At 43.6% G+C, this 21,157-nt stretch overlaps 1 protein-coding gene across 3 annotated transcripts in view; it reads right to left on the reverse strand.

Moving 5' to 3' along the window:
• FGD3 (FYVE, RhoGEF and PH domain containing 3) overlaps window positions 1–21,157 on the reverse strand; it is a 113,846-nt gene that overhangs the window by 84,051 nt on the left and 8,638 nt on the right. The window contains exon 1 of one of the 3 annotated variants that reach the window (XM_026076701.1): window positions 11,124–11,219. The exons of the other annotated variants lie outside the window; for them this stretch is intronic. The gene's annotated coding sequence lies outside the window, so the exon portion shown is untranslated. Of the gene's footprint in view, window positions 1–11,123; window positions 11,220–21,157 lie in introns of those variants that run through there. 3 annotated transcript variants of the gene reach the window in all.

Genomic DNA, 21,157 nt, shown 5'->3' on the forward strand with positions numbered 1-21,157 from the left:
CTTTTACCAAGTACTACTACTTCCACATGCTACTCTTATCACACACAGCAAATAGCCTTAGCCTGCTCAAATATAATAAAATCCTCTCCACATCCACACGCAAATGCTGCACAAATGCGGATTTTAGAAGGCATGCACCGTCGAGATCATAAAATCAATCCAGCTCATTACAGCAGGAAGCACAGCAAACGCTATACCACCAGATTTTAAATTGCTCGCACAGAACACACGTTGTTAAATGCCGCTAAATATGCCCACTTCCACACCAGTAAAAGACAAATGCGTAATATATTCAAAGAGCAGGCGTCTGTTAAGACACCATTTTCTAAATGATACCTGAAAAGACATTAAAGACTCCATGAGAAAGCAAGATTTGCAACAGATCCCGGCACGAGCGCTTACCAGCCGTTCAGCAGCAGAGCCCGGCCAGCCATCTGCGCGACGCCCCCCCGGAGCCGCTGCAGAAAGCTGCCACGTTCCCTTCGCCGAGCGGTAATTCCGCGAGCCCCCTCCCTCCAAGTTAATCAATTAATGAAGCACGACTGTTTTTCCTTACTAAGCAGTGTACGGACACTAGGTCACTTGAAGGTTGCCCGTTCTTTCCTGCTTTCGGGCCTCCCAAATAGTAACTGCCCATCCAGATTCAGATTTTTTTTTTTTTTTTTTTTTATATATATATTCATTCAAAGCTGTAGGAATACACTCAGCCCTTGACAATGCCAGCCTGCATGATGAAAGAGCAAAAGTAGTTTTCAGGCTGCAGAATGCCTTCGAAGGGTTTCCATGGAAATAAATGTGGGAAGGGGAGGGGGCTCCCGGATGACAAATGCTGCTACTAAATGGAGACGCTGTAAAGGACGGCAGAGTGGGTGCTCTACAACAGGAGAGGGCTGGAGCACAAAGTGCATTTTACTACTACCGCTCTAATTCCACCTGTGCTTACTTTCATTTTGAAAAAATTAATGCAACTAAGGAATGCGTGCAAACCTGTTTAAAAAAAAAAGCTAAACTTCTCCGAGAGGCAAAGGGCAACGCTGTTTGAAATGAGTGCTGCACAAGGGTGCTCCAAAAAGAAGCTGAAGAACTGGAAAAGAACTTTATTTACATATTGAAATTTGCACAGATGGGAATTAACATTCAAATTTTGACTAAAAATTGGTTGACAAGGACGAACCTGTTGCAGAGCTAAGACTGCAGTAAGGATGACTAGTTTCAGGAAAGCGTGATAAGGAGCATCGTCTTATTAAAATGCAGGGTAGCATTTCTGTTACTGGCAATTAGAATGCATATTTTGAAATATATCGCCTCAGTGATTTTGCTTTTGTTAGTAGAAGCTAGAAAAAGCAATAATCAAAAGCAAAGTGGGAAAAGTCAGCGCTGTGACACCGCTACACTGACTGCTCCTACAGCAGGAGCTGCACCTGCAGTACTGAAGCTGCGCTCACCCACCTGGGGTCTTGTCTAACACCCATTAAAAGTCAACCAAAATAACCCATGGTAGACTGAAGCCTGGCACCAAAGTCCCAGCAAGGACAGCTAAGAAAATTTTAATGACGTGGTTCTAAAGCATTTTTTAAGGCACTAAAATTTAAAGATAAGTTGGAGACAGTATTTTAGGCAATTATGCTAGGATATATTGGGCCAAAGCTGTGCTCATGTACACATAGTCTGCACTAAATGCAGCTTTAAAGGCTCTTACTATCATGAGAAGAAGGATAAAAGAAAATGAGTTGCAAAATACACATACAACACAGATGCTATATGTAATGACATTAATGCAATGCTTTAACTGAAGTGCAATACTCGCTTTCCGATAGTTGCCAGAAAGGAACCTCAAGACATCAGTTTGCCGTTAACTATTACTAAAATAACATACCTAAACTTTGCAAGCTAGAAAGTACCCATGCACTCTCTCTGAACACACAGGTATTCCCACAGTTTCTTTTTTTTTAACTAGAAGTCATTAAACGAAGAGCACCGCCGCAGCACACCAGACCTCCCGTCTCCTCAACCTCTTCTTGGAGGACATCAAGAACCGCGGGTCATGCAGCAGACTATTTCGGATTTGTCAGCGCAGGTGGCAGTGGCACGGCAGCACCGGGGAAACCCCTCTCGGTTCCACAATTTGTCCGCTCATTTGCTGATTCTCAGCAGGCTGCTCTACAAGCGGCGAAAGCCGAGCAAGGGGAAGAGGAGGGAGCGGAGCCGGGGGCGGCACGCGAGAGGGGCTGGGGAGCTGCCGGCGCCAAGCCCCCGGCCTTCGCTCCCGGCTCCCTCCTCGGCCCCGGCCGCACGCGGGGCACTAGGAGACACTACCGGGGCCGCAGGGCCCCCGGAAAGGTGGCGGATAGCTCCCACCCGCGGGGGGCCAGGGAAAAACTGGAGGGGGAAATACCCCGAAGACTGGGTGCCTTTGCAGGCTTCTCTCGCTGCAGCCACTTCTGCCGCCGCCGGCCACAGCCACAGCTACGCAGCTTGCGTGAGCTGAGCTCTCTTTGGAAAAAAAGTGCGAGCCTTCCCCCAGAGCATCTCAGAGCGGAAAGATGAACTCATACAGTATTTTATATATATAGCCATATACACATGCCGCCCCTAGGAGACAGGCCGCGAGCGCCGCGGCGGCAAAAAGCGTGGCTCTGTGCTCTCCGCGCTCCTACGGCCGCCCCCGTCATCGCGGCTTTATAACCGCTAATAGCAAAGTTTCGCTCCAAGCGAAACCCCGCTCTCTTAGCGAACTCCGGGAAAGTCTCGGCGCCGCGCTGGGTCTGCCAACGCAAACGCAGCGGAGCACCGTAAAACGCCAAGTGCCTCAAGGGCTCCTCCGAGGGCCTAAAAACCACCGGCCGCGCCGGGGCCGAGCCGCGCTTCCTCTGGAAAGCCCATTAAAAAGCACGCTGCCGGGGAAGCTCGGCGCGCTCGGGGCGGTTCACGCGGGAGCAGCGCAGGCGTGTTATAGCCTTCTTTAAAAGTGGGCTGGCAGGCAAGGGCGGTGGTAACCACCGCGACGCAGCAGAAGGCCAAGAAATTGCGGGAATAACATGTATGCTTTGACTTCTGCTTCTAATCAAACGTACAGATGTGTGTGCATATACATACGTATATTTCTATAGTCATACATATATTTGTATATATATGTGTTGGTAGTCATATATGTTGTATATGTGTATATAAATATTATACATATTATACACACACACATACACACAGTTATATATGTGTACATATATACACACACTATATAAAATATACACACACATATTATACACACATATGCACACATATATATGTGTGTGTGTGTGTGTGTGTGTATATATATATATATATATATTTCATGCATATCCAAACACTCCTAGAAAGGACAGCCAGGAGGCTTCCTCGAAGAGTCCCCACAGCAGCCCGGCATTACTGCCTTCGACCCTGCAGCAGCTCAATAGCAATCGACCCTTCCAAGCACACGTTCCAGTGATTAAGTGGCTAATACCCCTGAGCTCCAGGAAAGTAACGTACAGATCAGACCACGTTTCCTAGTAACGAGGCAAGGTATCATATGTGCAAAGCTGAGGGGGAAGGAAAAAAAAAAAAAAAGATTTTTTTTTTTAAACACTTTCTTTCATTGAGTTAGAATAAAGGTGGTAAAAAATGACAAGCGGATGGCTATTTATTACCATGTGATCCTTCTGTAATCTTCTTGAAGCTTTTTATTAGAACTGTTCACACTCAAAGAAATGAAGAATTAATCTCCCAGCTGCTGGTAGCTTTTAGATTATTGATAACCTCTTGCCAGAAGAAGAAAAAAGGAGACATAATTAAAAAAGAAGAGGCCATTGTTAAGCATAAATTAACACTTCAAATCAAGTACACAGCAAAACAGGGAACAAGGAGATACCTGGTATTTAATCCCGACAACCTGTGAGTGAAACAAAGGAAAGCACTGTCAGCTGGCGAAACTGCAACACTAGGATTTGCTAGAGACACTTGATTTGCTAAGTATTAATAGCATCAGTAGTTTCACGCAGCAAAATTCACCAGAAACCCCCGGGGAACACAAAGAGACTCATTCAAGCCATATGGTAACACCCCGCTAAAGAGAGAGATTTTTGAAGGCAGTAAAAACATTTAACTAACAAACAAAAAAGGCACAATTGCCATTTTGTCCGAGCGCCGCACCGGCGCACCTTGTGAACACGTACAGCTTCCAAGCAAAACGGCTGGCAGCGAAATGATGCACCGGTTCAGGAAAGTGGAGATTTGCAGAAGGATCCACCACATACAGGGACGGTCTGTGGTTTGCAACATGTATTTTCACATTTTCTCCTGATCAAAGCTCACTGCGTGGGTAGCTAGACAATTCAGAGTGCTTTTTTATGAGACATATAGTTCTTCCACATATCCTGACCTAGTCCAAAGTCACTAGAAAAGAAACTGAAGCGATTTTAATAAGGTTACTTTTCAAAATGCTCCCTAAGTTTTCACCGTTTTAAAACCCATCTGTTCTAATGGCCAACAGCAGTGAAATTCCTCATACGAACCAAAAAGGCTTCCAGATGCTATCCTAGAAACTAAGGCAGGTTTAAAATATTAATGAAAAAAAATCTTTATTAAACAGGATTTATCTTTTTTTTTTCCCCCTCTGAACCTGCAGTTTCTACAGTGACATCTGCAAGGTTAAAACATAGCTGTTCCCAGCGAACCGGGAGCTTCCTTGGTGGCACTAAGCCCGCGATGGGTTGTGTCACTGTCGAGGTGCAAGTCGAGTTTTGCAAACGGAATAAATTTTGAGGAAGCGGAGCTAGCCGCGCTGCCGGGCAGCTCTGCTGCCAAAGCCCCCTCCCGCGGGAGCCCCGCAGGTCACGGTCCCCCGCGACACGCGCAGCTTTCGGGCTGAACACGCACGCGCCTGGGGAGGGGGGCCGGAGCGGCGGGCTGCGGCCGCTTCGGGGGGAGCGGGCGCCGTGCTCGGGCGACCACCGCTAAACGCGACGGGGGCCGGGATTTTTAGAGGATAACTCACGCTTTGGAGGTTGAAACCATCTTTTTCCTACAGGAAGATTAAACTATTTAATGCTGATGGTAGTAGTTAATAGTTACAGAATGCACACACAACCGAATTTCCCAAATCATCTCCATGGGCCAAATCTGTATTTGACTTAAACAAACCAAACAGAAATATTGCCCTGGACACCTCAATTTCTGCAATTTTTTTTAGATACTTCCCCTTAAGATCCCGGAGCGAAAAAGAGAGAAGTTTCAGCTTACGTCACTTTTAGGATGTGACTGATGTCAAGGTCAAGAGAAGGTTACGTAGGCAAATAACCTTCAGCTACTTAATTTGCTACTTATCTCTTACAAAACTTTAAAAAAAATTATTCTGCAATAAAACTAGGTGAATGAATCATTATAAGACATCTTTGATAAATCCATTTTATACCACACGTTCAGTAAACGCATTATATTTCATTGCGCTGACAGTTAGTCACAGATTATATTTACAGGCAATGTTGATAATTGCAAACATGCTTATTACAGATTTCAAACTGCGGATTGCATGCTGCCAGAATGCCCCACTGCGAAAGCCATGCCAGGAGAGCCCGGAGAAACCGCGCCAGGGAAACGGGGAAAGGGCAGCAGCTGGCTTAGCTCCCTGGCAGCACAATTAAGCAAAATGTATCAGAAATGAGTATGAAAGGTGTAAAGTGCCTTTTTTTCCTTCTTCTTTTATCTACTTGCTCAGCACACTCTTTGAAAGTAACTAGCACTTCCATGAGACCCCAGATGCCTAGGAAGTCACTTATGTGAGCTTTATAATTTCTCCTGAAATGATGGAAAAGAGGAACAAAACTGGAAAGAAGAAGCAATAAAAATGACTTGCATATTTATTTACAGTTGACTTTGCAATTTCCAATTTGGCTTTATCAGGACAAAAACCCATGGACTCACTTCCTCCAGCATCCAGTGAAACTCATTACTAAAACACAGAGTTTTAAATAGACCGTGACTTCACACAAAAAAACAAAGATAGCCTTTGTGCAAGGGGAAACACAGTTGTGTGCTCTGAAACATTCTTAACACTGAACAGCTTTAACAAGAGCCTGAGCCAGGCCAAGCCTTTACATATGCATATCTATACATATCTACCTCAACAACCATTACCTTTAATAACTATGCACTTACAAAGAGGTAATTTGCTGTTGCTACATAAAGCTAATCATAAAAAATTACTGTGTCTGTTTTAAGAGCAGCAGGAATACATAATTATTCACAAATAACGCTTCAATGAACAATTTTCTTCCAACAACTTCAGTCTCTGCTCCCACAGCAGACGGCACAGGAGAGGAGCACCTTGCGCAGCTCAGGCTGCGAAGCCCCGAAACCATCCTGGTATTGGGAAGCAAGTCCAGCAGTAGAGACAGGCTAAAAAAGGCTCAACCACTTTTACTTATTTTGACGCGCAAGAAGCGGAGCACTTCACCCATGGATCCCGCCTAGAGCGGCTCACGGGGCAAACTGGCCGCCTTTTCGGAAGCTGCCTCAGCTTTACCCCTCCTCGGCGCGGGGCTGCCCACGGTGCCTCCTGCAGCGTCTGCAGGGGCTTTTCCCTGCCAGAAGGCCCCCGCGGTGCCCCCAGCCCGGCCCGCGGCTGGCGCGGCGGCGGGCGCAGAGGGCTCCTCTCCGGGGGCCTCGGGCGCGCTTACAAGAGCCGTAATGGGCGAAGGGGGCGCGGGGGGGCTGGAGAGCGGGAGGAAGGCAGAGGCAGTAGGGAGCAAGGATGGGAATCTCTGCAATTAGCTGCATGCTAGCTATATATATATATAATATATATATACACACACACACACACACACACACACGTGTGGCACGCATGCATCCCGTCTTCTGTGTTTATTTGGATTTCACAGGTTTTTTGGAAGCCAGGACTACCTGCAGCTATGCACAGACCCGGGACCTGGCACACTGGCTCTGGGTTACAGCACTTTAATAGCAGCTTGTTTGACCAGCATCTAGTATTAATTTTATTATTTCTGCAAAAGCATCTCACAGTTCCAAAGCAAAGCAGAGCCCACTGTACTGGGCACTGTACAAACATATACTAAAAACAGTCTTTGTTCACAGTCCAAACAGAGAATGCTTGAAAAAAGAAAAAGAAAGGAAAAAAAAAAAGTGTTGCCAAGGTTTCACAGCAGGAGCAAGGCTCGAGCACGGACTCTGGTCCAGGGGTCCCCCTACGCGACGCTGGTGACAGGGCTGCTCCCCCCAGGTGGGGGCTAGCTACAGAGCAGGAGGGTTTCACAAAAGCAGTAACTGGGTGCCTTGGCTTTCCCACCCCACTGCCCCACTCCCCAAAGGAAACAAACGCAGCATAGGCACCTCCGATGCACGCAGTTTTTTGCTGGCACAGGGGAGGCAGGGAAATTCTTGTGGGAATCCCCTGCTAAAACACTGGCAGAACATCACTAGCCCTGCAAAAATTGAATCCCTACAGAAGTCATGGTCCAATGAAAGCAGAATATGCAGTACTACAGAAAAAATGTAAAGGCACATGCAGAGAATAGACACTATGCAGAGAACTTACTGCCATAACAGCGTTTCATACAAGAAGAAATAAAAAGAACACTGTATTCTACCAGGCAGATCCATTTGCACTGAGCAGTGAGCGTATTTGTAAAGAAATTGTTCCCTTAGAAGATCTGAATTAGTCTTTCCAAGCAAAACTTCAAGTCTTTCAAAGAACTTGCTTGGCCTTCATGCTACACTGAAGCAGCTAGCACTGCAAGTTTTAAGGTTTCAAAGGTCTCTCCCACAAGTAGAAAAGCATTGGATTTACTTTCACAGCTCTTAAAAATTGCTTTTAAAGGTATCCGTTGGCACATGGAAAGAGGCAGGCGAGCTCCTATACAGATTTATACCAAAATAGTATTATACAGAACAGAAACCACATTGTTAAAGGATGTATGTGTAAATAGGCGATGCACTAAACAGACACCAATTCTGATTCTCATGCACTGCCCAAAACACAGCAGTCTTGGCCAAAGTAATTAAAGGGTGTAACAGTCCCATAGGAATTACTGTATTGCACAGTAACATCTATTTTGCATGAGTAAAGGTGACAGAACGCCATAACAACACAGTCGTCTCATCTGTGCTAGTTTCAGATCTGGTGCAAGCCCCTCCTGCTGAGATAGGCAGGACATTGAAATACCCAACTGGAACTCTAGGTCTTCTGCTCTCTCTTATTCTGTTTTTATATTGATTCAAGGACAACAAAAACGGTGTTAGACAAATCACTCTGCGGAAAGCTGCATGGTAACATAGAGATTGTGATTATATTAACAGTTTTAGTATGGACTATTACTCTACTACTGATTTATGAAAAAATACTCTTCCATTCAAAACTTTATTCGGCAGTTTTTGCAATTATCTGTAATGTGCATATTTTCATGTAAAACAAATCAAAAGTAGTCTTTTTTTTTTCCCCCCTTCCCTTTTTTCTTCATTGTAAAGGGAAAGGTTACAATTCACTGAATTGCTCATTTTTCTACCAGGCTTAAGAGGTACAAATGACCTCATTTCCTTGCCAGGAACCAGCAGCAGCACACTTGCCTGGCATGGCAAATCAGTGCATCCTGCTAAACCAAAGTAAAAGTTAAAATCTTATTGCTACAAAGCAAAAAAAAATGTGGGTAGTCCTATTAATCTCTGTATTTCATCAATTAAAAAATCAGTGCTTCTACAAAGATCTGTAAAATTATGGCCAATTCAAGCCTGTAGTTTCTAGAGCCTTCATCTTGGATCCTGGAATGTGTTCAACCATAATTAATCAGCCTTAATGATAATCTTATTATACAAAAGACTTTTCTCCCCGAAAATCCCAAAGCACTTTATGAAGTAACATTTCTATTGACATAGAATAAAATATCAATTACAGAAATTCAATCACCTCCCATCTGAGCTTTGGCAGGTTTTTGCTCAAGGGAACCAGACAAAGGAAATACAAGTCAACAGCCTGAATCCTTTGATTTTGCCAGCTGCTATTTTGCAGCACCCTGACGGGAGGCTGGGCACAGCCAGAGGGCCAGCCCGAGATGCCACGGATCCTGCACGAGTTGGGGACTTGCAGGAGACGCGCTTACTTTTGTTCTCTTGCTTTTTAAAGAGCCATGAAACTACACCCTGGCTTGAGGAATAAAGTTACCAGACCCTCTTGCCTTGCACTACCTTGCCTACTTTATGGCACCCAAGGCTTCTAGTTTGAATGTCGTTCTTTTGAGCGCAGTCTCTTGCCTGGGCTTAAATGTCTGGCACAGGATAGTCCAAAGAGCTCTTTGTGCTAGCTTGCTGCCAAGAGGTTCGCATTTGGAGCCGTTATCGGGTGTTTCATCCATACTAATGACATGCTTTAGACAAACTTTTGGCAGTTCATTCTCGGCCCGAGAATCCTATTTAGCAGTGTGAAAAGATATTTCCACGAGAAAAAGAATATGAAAATGAGGATCCCTACATGGAAAAGATGGAAAATTACTGTATTCGAGGTAAAGAAGGAAAAAAAAAAAAAAAAAAGCTTCGACCTGTCGGACAAAGAAGAATAAGTAGGGCACAAGTGAAGCAAGGAAAGTCAAAACACCGCATTCAAGAAATACCCAGGTTTCCCACAGTGAGAAAATGTGTACACTGTGGAGTCCAACAAATTACCCACGCCCCAGGCTTATTAGCAACACTTATAAATCAGAGTTTCACTGAACCACATTGTGACTGCTATCCTGCTGTACTCTTCTCCAACCTGTAAAACACGATCTTCTGCGCAAACAAGCTCAAGTTCATACTGAGCTAAATATCTTGTTGCCCTAGGAAAACTGGGGTCTTCTGGCTGCCTTCAGGATCTGTTCAGACCCTCTTTGATCAAAAAGGAAACAAGTTTTACGCCTCATCTCTCATCCCCTTCATTAAGGCACCTTGAAAAGATTCTGGATCACTTTTTAAATGGAACAAGCTCCTTCGCTTCTCAAGGAGGGCAAGGGACTTTTTTGCTTACCCTCGTGGCAAGCCCGGAGCAGTGGGCAGGGCCCCAGGCTTAGCATTACTGTTCCCGTAACTCCGTGTGATGAGACTCTTCCAGACCCCTGGCAACACCCCATAACTGCAGCTCGGGCAGCAACAATCTACTGTAATTTATTAAGCTGAGCTTCAACAGATGTTTAATCAGGGTTAAGGTTTGTCATCAATAAATTTGTCATGCTCCCTCAGCTTTGCTTCTCATTAGGGATGCGCAAGCTCCCACGGCCTCGTTTCAAACCTCATTTTAACACACAGCTGAAAAGTGGGGCTCCAGTCTGAGCATCACTGCTTTGTTTTCCGTGTAATTGTTTTAGGGGTTTGAGACAAAACTGAAGAAGAAGCTGACCAAAAGCAATGAAAGAAAAAATAAGAGTGAAAGGGAAAAACAAAACCAAAGGATTTGGATGACAGGTGGATAGGGGAGGTGGCGGGGAAGGAGGGAGGCAGGGAATACTACCAATAAATACCATGTCCCCTAAACTATTTCATCCCAGCTTAGCTTTTGGGGGATTGGTCATGCAAATTCTCTATTTTAACATAATGCTCAGGTACTGGGGGCAGGGGAGGTGAAGGGGAGAGGTGTGAGGACACATTTTAATCTGGGCACAGCATGAAAGAGAAAGAAGAACTTAAATTTAAATTCCAAAGGGTAACATTTATTGAATTAAAATTTACCAACCCTCCAAACACAAACCTTACTGTTCATCCTGACTTTTAAGAGCTTTCCAAGCTGTGCTTAGACCTGTTCACCTCTCATCCCTGTCGAGGTACCCGGACAGTCAGCTTCTAGCCTCTCACCCAGACCAGCTCACAGCTTCACAAGCGATCCACTCTTAACCACGTTTCCAAATGGATCCCAGACTTTGACTGAATAAGACAACATTTGAACTCCTGCTTGGGCCAAAGCCAACAAAAAACATGGAATTGTAGACTTACAAGTCAGCTTAAATCCTGCAACCACAGATAAATTATTATTCATTTATTCCATTTTTCACTACACACTACGCTACACTCTACAAATCCAAACTTTAACTAAAGGAATTGTCAGACTGACAGATAAAGCTGCTACTCACCTATATGTTCCTTCAGCCACAACTGCGCTTACTCGAGCTCTGCTGAAGACGTCTGTTCTGCTGCTCATGTCCATTTTCAGATATGACCATGTGTAACTACCCCTACTTTGCATCCTACCTCCAGGATTTTAGTACAAGTGTTTTGCCAGTTTATTTGGCTAACATTCACTACAACTGTTTCTATTTTTGTCCAATCTTTGTCTCCTCCCCCTCCCTTTTTTTTGACAAGTATATAGGAAGAAACCCATCACTTTGCTAGGTCAAGATCAAGGAACATTTCTCCAACTCTTTTCTGCAGTTGCTTCAACTTAAAAATAGATAAATAGATAGATAAATAGATAAATAAAAGCAGTGGAAACAAGTAAGGTGGGCTACACAGCATAAATGTGCAGCTCCTTAAAATCAGCAGTAGCAAACAGACGAGCAGCACAATCTTTCTAACTGCGCGGGCTGAAATAATTCCTGAGCTAGGGTCCACTAATGAAAATGACCTGTCCTTAATTTCCCCAAGATAAATGATGGGGCAGATTTCGAACACGGGTGGAGCTGCCAAAGCAGATGCAGCCATGTCACAAACGGATCCCATCAGAGGAATGCAGTCATTAAATCAAAAATGTGCATAAAGCCATGAGCTGTGTACACACATCTACAAGCAGAACTGTTGCAAGACATACTTTACATATCTGCTAAGCGGATGATTCCCAGATCTTTGGCAAGAAATATCATTCCCCTATATTTCTCATTTACTGCAGCTTTTTTGCCCTTTGCTAGCTGTCCAAAGAGAGAGTAACAAGTTGTCATTAAAGCTGACAAGGTAGAGTTTCTGGTCTATCAGATTTTTTTCAGTTCATTTTTATTAAAAATAAAAATGAAATAAAAAACAGGAACCAAATCAGAGATTCCAGAATTTCCCCACAAATCCTTGAATTCTTCAGACCTTACAACCGCTCATTAGAAATGGTAGTTTCCAAGAGCAAAATACAGCCCCAAGCGCCGAGGATCGCAAGCGCATCCCTGGATGTGCCATCTCCGTGTTCCAGGAGTGAAGCAGATGGGCTGGGGGCTCCTAACGCTCCCCCCTGCCTGGTGGGTCTGAACCGGAGCCCTGGAAGGGGCCTCCAGGAGCCCAGGCAGGAGCCCGCTGGAATTGCGCCTTGTACCTTGTATTCCGAGTATGTTTAAATCCCAAGTATTTCAAAGGAATTACATCAAGTTCAGCAAATTGTTATTTTCTGACTAGGCAAAAAGCACTTGAGGAAATTCCCAGTTATCACACACTTTGTGTGGCCCAATTACCAAATACTGGGATCATAATGAAGAGTCTGCTTAAATACACAGCAATGTGTCAGAATAAGGGAAAGCGCCCCTGTTAAACGCTCGAGTGCCCAAAGAGCCACTGGGAGCCCTTGAATCCTCATGAGCTGCATTAAGTGAAGAGAAACAAGAACGTCAAGCGTTGAGGAGAAGGTCACTTGAACCACTGCACCATGTCACAGCCACATAAACTAAAGTACTTTGAGACAGACGGCCTCAAAACAGACACTTTCCTGAGAAATGCAAAACAGCTAGTTAATAAATAATAATAAAAAAAACCCCAGGTACCTCTAAAAACAAATACAGCACAGCCAGGGATTTGTGTTTTCCATGGGAAGAAGAAACATAGCTCATGTGCTAGCTACTCCAGTAGTATTATTTGAAAGAGAACCTCAGTAAAATATCGGATTAATCTGAAAGCTTTTGCTTACAAACACCCGTGAGGCTTGCCACTTCCACCGCAGTCCCTCTGTCCCCGCTCACGCTGACCAGGCACAGTCGCCCCTCACCGCGGGCAGAGAAAAAGACATGCAAAGAGCAAAGCTACAACAAAATCAAGTTATTTTATGCGAGGGGGAGGGGATTACTTCATGTAAAATTATGCATTTGACGTACACTTGCAAACCAGACACTGACCCTTTTTACATGTCTAAAAGCCTCCTAAATACAAAGTTCAAACCATACAGTTTGAACTATAACAACTAAATACAACCCCTTTCCTACTCTCCTCACTTTATTTATGCATAGCTTCTTCAGATGAATGGCAGTGACAAACTGTTACATCTGGACAAAAATACTAAGACAAATGCAGCTTGAACGCGCAGCTAAGGCTTTCTGCGCCTCCAGCATACGTTGCAAAGGGACCGAGTCCTATTTCTCTAAACGCTTGCGAGCCCTCTGGTGGTGATCCCCAAGTTTGTAGCCACCACCATCACCGAGCACCCTGTACACCACATTATTCTATTGCCTTAAAAACAAATATTACTACAGCAAAATATTTCTACAGCTGTGATTTCACATCCCAGCTGGGCTCTCTCGGGAGCCTCCCCAGGAGATGCTCTGGACGGGCTCATGTTCAAGAACATGTTGCACCGCCGGAGCTGCGCCAGAAGCTTTTACAGATCTGTAACTGCAGACAACACTGCGGTGCCACCAGGGACCAGGACGCCGCTGCAGTAATGGATCACATCACCCCCTTCCAGTGAGCTTAACGGTTTAAGAATACAACCTGCAGCGTCTGCCTGTGCTCCCACTTCAACCTCGTGTCCAACAAGAGTATCGCTTTTAACAGCGGCTCATCAGACGGTGATTATGACTGTGGTTTTATCTTCTGCACTTAACATTTTTGCTCAAACTCCTCCTAAGATAAAAATTGTGGGGAGAGATTTCTCTTATGAGCGCAAGGAGAAACACAGTTATAGCATGTAAGTATTTTTCATACATACATGTAAAATTTTACAAGTGCCATAAGAAAACATTTTGGAAATAAAGTGTGATGAAGTTGGGGGAAAAAAATCAGTTAAAGGAATATAGAATTTTCAAGGCAAGAAATCATTTATTTTCTTTTCATCTTTAAGCATCAAGTGTCATCTGGTGGATTGATACAGAACTGCACAGAAAGTAACCACATATTTTAGTAGGGAGGTAAACATAAGCAAAGTAAGCAGAGAGAATATATTTACCTATAGCCTTTGGCATGCAAATAACAGAAGTACAAACCTTTATCAGGTGCAAGTGTTTAGAACAAGATCAGCCATCAGATTTCTTGTAACACCCCCAGGTAATTTATTGATTTACACAGCTGAAGTTTTGGAAACTTTAACTTTAAGTTTTGGAAACTTTTTTGGAAACAGTTACCTAGATGCCGTCTTCTGCTTGAAAAAAAAAAAAAAAAAAAAAAGCATCCACTTGTCACGCATCAGGCCTAAAGTAACCTTGCATGTCACTTGAAACAAAACCACCAGATGTATAAATAAGTGTGGAAGTGTTCCTGTTTCTGAGCCTGCAAGACTCTGTACGTCTCCAGAGAAGACATAAAAAAACCTTATTCAAAAAAATTTTTTTTTTATGTAACCTGAGATCCCTAAGTAACTACCCGAGTCTGGAACTGGAGCCTTAAAGGAAAACAGCTATCTTCAGTGATATGTCAAAACCGTTTTCCCTCATGGAAAAAAAGAGAATTCAGATGCCTTAATCAAGGCCAACAGGAGTGCTGCAATGCTTTAAATAAAGGAGCAAATACCAAACTCTAAACCATGCTTCCTATTCTTTTCTGTGCCTTTTCAACACGCATTTTGGTCTCTTCTCTCTAAACCAAGATTAACTACCTCTGACACCACAATTAAAACATATATCCTTCCTGATCAGCAAAGGGAAGTATGGCTAAGAGACAGAGCCAAGAAGAGAAGAGGGACTACAGCAAAACCCTAACGAAACTACAGAGGAAAAAATAAGTAGTCTTTGCCATAATCACCACCAAAAGATTAATTTTTTGTCACAGTTTTGGTGCTCCAACTTTCAAAATAACTTTTTTCCAATATTAATGTATTATCATTTTAAAGACACCAATTTTGAAATACCTTATTGACCGAACGTGATAAGCAAACCATGAGGCAGATGTCTTTGGGAAGCACTCAAGACAAGTTTTTAGGAAAAAGAAGAGCAGTGACCCAGCTATAAAGCAGGAAATCAGCAGCCCCTCCGTGGAGCCTCCCACATGCTTTAGTCATTTGCTGGGGAACCTCACGGCGGTGCAGATGGCACCGGAGTTACTTGTACCTGTGTGAAACCGCCGCCAAGCCTGCTTGCCAGAGGAGGCAGAACAGCTTCCGCAGCACGCTTCTGTTTGCCCAGGACTGCCGAAGCTGGGCTCAACCAAGCGCAAATCTCAAACGCAGCTGACGTGATGAGCACCGACAAAGAGCACATTGCACCAGGCACTAAAGCTAGCCCACATCCCTCTCATGACTGCAGCTCGCCCCCAAACCTAGCCAAAGCTTCACGTGACTCTGCTACGCTAAGAACGTGCAGAAAGACAGTTTCTTCTTCCCCCAGACACGAAAAAAGAGGAAAAAGGGAAAAAAGCAAGCTTCTTGCTGCTAACTTCTTACAGACACCTCCCACGGGAGGACCATTTGCTAGGGACAGCTAGCCTCGGCATCCCAACCCGTACCTGCCACGGACAGGTGCCCCAGATCCAGAGCTGACCCAGCCGGCCGCAAGGGAGACGATGTGTTCACGCACTCTAAGCCAAGCTAAAACCTTCAAGGTTATCCTTCCCCCCCCCCAAAAAAAAAAAAACAACAAAAAACAGGCCCAGTTCTTCATGCAGAGAGCCGTCTTGCCAGTGACTAGCTAGCCTAGATCCAACCCAGGTTTTTAGGTAGCCTTAAAAGCGAACCGCCCGAGTACCGCAGGATTTTCCAGGCAGTTCAAATAACCTCATCCTCTTTTTTTTCCAAGACTCCAAATAAAGTCCTCAGCTGCCCCAGAAGAGGCAAGGAAGAGACAAAAAGCTTCAACAGATCAGAGGACACAAAGCCGGTCCTCATCTCTGACTTTCTCAAGAGCTGTCAGAAGTCCAGCCCAGCTGACAAAGACCACGAAGCGCTACCTCAAGGCCAGCTCAGCTTCCGCGGAGCTGATCCAGGCTCAGATTAAGGTGCACGTACTGTATACAAACACCTAAAGCTACAGTTGTTTCAATTACACAGCATAAACCAGAATTTAAAACAGGATAAGCTTCTGGTTCTCCTGGGATTAAAAACTGTAAAGTGACTAAGTGGAAAACACAGTCTGTTTAACTGCAAAAAAAGCTGCAACCATAGCCACATGAGCAGCACTTACATCTTGGTAACCTCCTAATTTCAAGCCCAATTGTGCTTAGTAAAAACTACAGAGGATAAAAATATTTCTTTAAAAAAAAAAAAAAACTTTTTTATATGTATGTGTATGTATATATGTGCGCGTGTGTGTATATATACACACATATATACATACTATATGTATGTAATGGGTACATTAGAACAAGGCCCCGTGCACGTGCCCCCGTGCTGTGCGGTGCAGACGCGGCCCTGCTGTCCCGCCAGGAGGGAGGAAAGCCCCCAGCTCTGCTCGCGGACGGCCGTGCAGCGCAGGGCCAGAGTCGAGCTGCGTCACGGCTCAAGGCCCCAGGACGTCTTAATCCAGCGCCAAGTCAAGCCACTTCAGTGCGGTGCCTTCGTACCCCGTTAGCGCCTGCACACCCTGTGTTTAGGGGCATGGAAAGAAGCTGAGAGATTTAAGAGAATTAGCGTGGCTATATCTGGAGTTTCCTACAACACCCACTTTTTCCAGCGGAGGAGATCTGTGGTCTTGCGAGGACTCACTCAAATGCCAGATTATTCACTGCAGACAGAACTCCACCAAAGCACCAGCTCCCAGCTAAAGAAATCTTCTTCCTGACATACATCTTACAGATCCCTTAAACACCGTTCTTTCTGGCGCTGCCTTTATTGTCGGTGCCAAGTACGCTGCCTGCCAGCACAGTAGTAACTCAGGCTTGCAGTGTGAGACAGGAGAGGGGAAAAGAAACATTCCAAAAAAAAATCAGCAATTCGGAATTTCCTGCAACACAAGCAGAGCACTGATGAACAAGCAGCAGAAAATGATGGTATCAGGAAAGGCAGCAATAGTTTTCTTCCATTAGACTTGACTAACCATTATAAGAATCCAAGACGACCTTTACTACCACTGACTCCCCCCAAAACACCGAGAATAGGTGAAGAGGAGTCACTGCTTTCAAGTTCTTCTCACTGAATAAAATCATTGCAAAGCTCCTTTCTTTAGGAGAACCCAAATCCTCCTATTTTTTAGGATCCAGCTTCTTACTTTTCCCAATACCCTCATAAATATGTATGCAATCCAAGCTACTGATCATAAGAGAAAACATCCCATATACACAAGAATGATCCGATACCTTAGTTTGTTGCTATTTTTCCTCCAGTCTTCTACAGATTCATAAAAAAAAAAAAAAAAATCCAGGTTCAAAAGATATCTAGTCTTTCTAGATGGACCCATGTTTTTCATAAGCAGAACTGTAAATAGGTCTTCTTCAATTCATTTTCATTGTAATGAACTCTCACCCATCTAACAAAGAAAAAAAAAGCCAAAAAAAAAGATTTTGTTCCTACATTTATTTTCCCAGTGGAACACCAGGGTGTTGCAGCCAAAAAGCATTTGTCTCTATCATTTCCTGCTTTTATTGACCAAAGTCCATCATGCCACCCAAACTATAAAGTCCGTATCAAGCCTGTAATTGGAGAGAATGGAAAAGATAATAGAAAAACAACTTACAATATCCTGTTTTTCTGAATGATATTGATATGTTAAAGAAAATCATTAACTGTTAAGCACGCTTGATCTTAACCATGCCATTACTTTACAATCTGTATCCTCAAACACTTTAAAAACAATCCAGGAATTACCCAACATTTGAACACGAAGGAGTTCATGATGTGACTCACAGGAACTGTAAGCTCGGCTCCTTACACAGCTGTTAGAGCTCTGTGCATACTTATGACCTAAACTTCACCAAAATAAACACCAATATTCTTGCAAAGCTTAATATATTTGCAAGGGAATATACTGAGTCCCCATGAACTCAGGAGAATCCTTTTCCTTAAAAGACACTGATAAATACTTTATGTTTCGCTGTATTGGGTCAGCTTAGCCTTGACTAGGCTGCCTGCAACACTAGAAAGCAAGTATCAGGGCTCGTTTTTGAGGTGCCATCCTAACGAACACAAAGTTAAACACGACTGTGCAGAGACTATAAAGTGTTTCACTAATTATAACAATCCTGGCTAGGTGATACAAGACTATGGCATGCCCGAGCCTAAAAACTTTGCAAACCCACTTGCAATGGTGGGTTAGCTAACCTGGTTCCAGACGGTACTGTTTGTTTTCTAGTGACAAGTCCATCCAGTTATAATTTACATTATAACATATATTAGGTAAAATAAAGCTGAGTTCATATTACAAAGGATCTGCCCATTTGCCCTGAACGGGACTGAGATATTCCATCGCGGACAGAAAAGATGATGTTATTTTCCAAGACCTCCTTAAAAAAAAAAAAAAAAAAAAACCACAACCACTTCTAATAAAGATTTTGCTGTCTTCACAGTCAGCACACCCTCAGCTACTGTGGCCGTACCTCAGCCTGGTCTCTATTTTCAGCCCCAAACAGCAAGGTCCTGATACTGACAAGTTTGCTTAACAGAAGAGAGCTTTAGGAGAGCTCCTAAATTTGGACACTTAGGGAAGAAAATAGTTGCTCAAATTTAAACACAAATAGTAATAGTTATATTTCACATGGCCAGTATGACAGAAATTGAGGGGAGGAAAAAATTGAAAGTGTTTGCACCCACGTTTTTGAAAAGTTAGGACAACTTGAATGGATTCGGAAACAGGTTTGCCTGCTGGAACGTGAATCTTCTCTTTTGGACCAAATATTTAGGACAGAACTGTCAGTACTGAAAAACATCCTAAGCCCGGAAGGAAGTCATATTCATGATTGCTCTTAAGAAAGGATCGCGCTGCAATTCAAAAAAAATGCAGGATTTAATTTCAATACTCCACAAAAACTGAAAGCGCATTTAACCTGATTTGAGCACTTACGGATATATTAAGACCATGCGGAGGACAGATATAATGGAATTATATCTGCCTGAACAGAGAGCCGCAGAACTGTCCCATTCAGACCAGCTCCAAATAAGTGACCAGACAGCTCAGTATCTTTACTTAATAGGCTACATATTTCAGCCAGGGCACAGTACCAAATACTGCCATTATGCAACTCCTACAAATGCTTCTGAGCACTCCAAAATTCTGCTTGTAGAAATCCACAGCGAAGGCTGTGCTACAAACCCTACATAAATCAGGCTTTATCATGACTGCCATTAAATAAACATAAAAGTAACAATGCAGAAAAATTGCAGACTTCCAGTTTTTGTTGGTTTTTGTTTAAACAGACTAGCTCAAATCCTGCAATTGTAAGATCCAGCATGAAGCTCTTAAAAGGGAAAAAAATTCAACCATGCAAGTTAATTCCAAGCATCAATACCAGGAGGTTTAACTGAAGAATCAAGATGTGTGTACAATTTTGAATAGACCAGCAGAGTGCCAGGACGGGGAAAAATTCAGAGTCGCCTTAAGTGTCAGCTAAAGGCACAGCAACACATTTTCATCACTATTAAAAAAAAAAAAAGGCAAAACAGAAAACATAACAATCTACATCCAGTTTCTGCACGTTCCTAATACAGAAAAATCAAACCTAGTTGCCAAATACAGTCTTTACAAATAAAAGTCTTCTTATAAAGTACATTTCTTTTATTCTGGACATAATACACAGTACATAGATTCATTCATTCCTGCATTCATTCAATGGATATATTTTTGTGAGTGGACTATGCAACTGCAACAACATCTAAAGGACATGCAACAGCAAGGCAGCGCTTTAAAGAGAACTCTGCAGATAAACCTGACAGTAGCTTGAGCATCGCCGCCAGGATTTCCAGCCAAGTCTCCCTCTTCCGTAAGTGTTTTTCGAACAGATGCCCCTTCTTTAGGGGCGTGTAATAAGTCCGATCGGCTCCAGCCCTGCACTAATCATCCCCTGCCGCTCCAAGGCTCGCACGGAGAGCCAGCGCCCGTGGTCTGCTCAGGCGGGCGGACGAGCCCGCACCGTGCTCCATCCTCCGCTAACCTCTTTAAGCGTGACCTCCCCTCAGCAGAAGAGTCAGGGGTAAAGGCGTACAGTTCCTTTGGGCGGCGTCTTTTAACACCAAACTTGCTGAAAAGGTAAAAGCCGGAGCGCTCGGCGTGCCCTGCCGCTCTGTGAAATCAAGGACAGTCTTCCTGTTGCATCGTTACGCCAGACTGCCAAGTAGTGATTTTGATTTTAAGGTCTGCCATGTGCCTTTTCAGCAAGAGGACACATCTGTGGTCATTACTGTCAATTAAAAAAAAAACAACAAAAAAACAAACAGAAAAGGAGGGTTCAGGCTCAAGCTGCGCACAGACTAGCAGAAGATACTTTTCGCACCACCAGATTTTCAAATCTTAAAAAATAAACAAGCAAAATGGAAGTTACAGGCTCAAGTTACATTTCAACTGCTTCCCCTGAGTAACTGTGATGTTTTTGAAAATCCTGACCAATATTAAAAAAAAAAACTTCAATTATATTCCACAAAAAATATTTTAAGGCTTTCAGGGCAAATGATGATTTAGCAGTATTTTAGGAACTACAGCATATGACACTTAGAAATCTTTAATGGATTTCAAAAGTTAAAAGATCAATATGAAATACTCATTTAGTAGCAGGAACATATATCAAGCGTGCATTAGATTCGGCCTCATCTTTTTTTCACCCCACTACTGGCGAGGGTCCGAATTGGTTTTAAACGCAAAGAGGCTTCTCGGTGAGGCCTCGGCAGTATTTAACACACGATGTGCAGCCCCTGTGATGATCCGTTTCGTTATTTATCATGTCACCACACCCACAACTCTACATGCTACACCCAGATGCTACATGCTTAAACGGCTGATTTAATACATCATGTTGTTTTTTTTCCATTGCAAAATAAAGGACCAAAATGTTTGGAAAAAACAAAAACAGGGGATACAACAGTAAGATCACGCATTTAACTCAAAAAGCTACATGCACATGATCTACCTAAACC

The sequence above is a fragment of the Apteryx rowi genome, unplaced genomic scaffold (genome assembly GCF_003343035.1).
Source record: "Apteryx rowi isolate R43461 unplaced genomic scaffold, aptRow1 scaffold_111, whole genome shotgun sequence".
In the NCBI taxonomy this organism is placed as follows: Eukaryota; Metazoa; Chordata; class Aves; order Apterygiformes; family Apterygidae; genus Apteryx; species Apteryx rowi.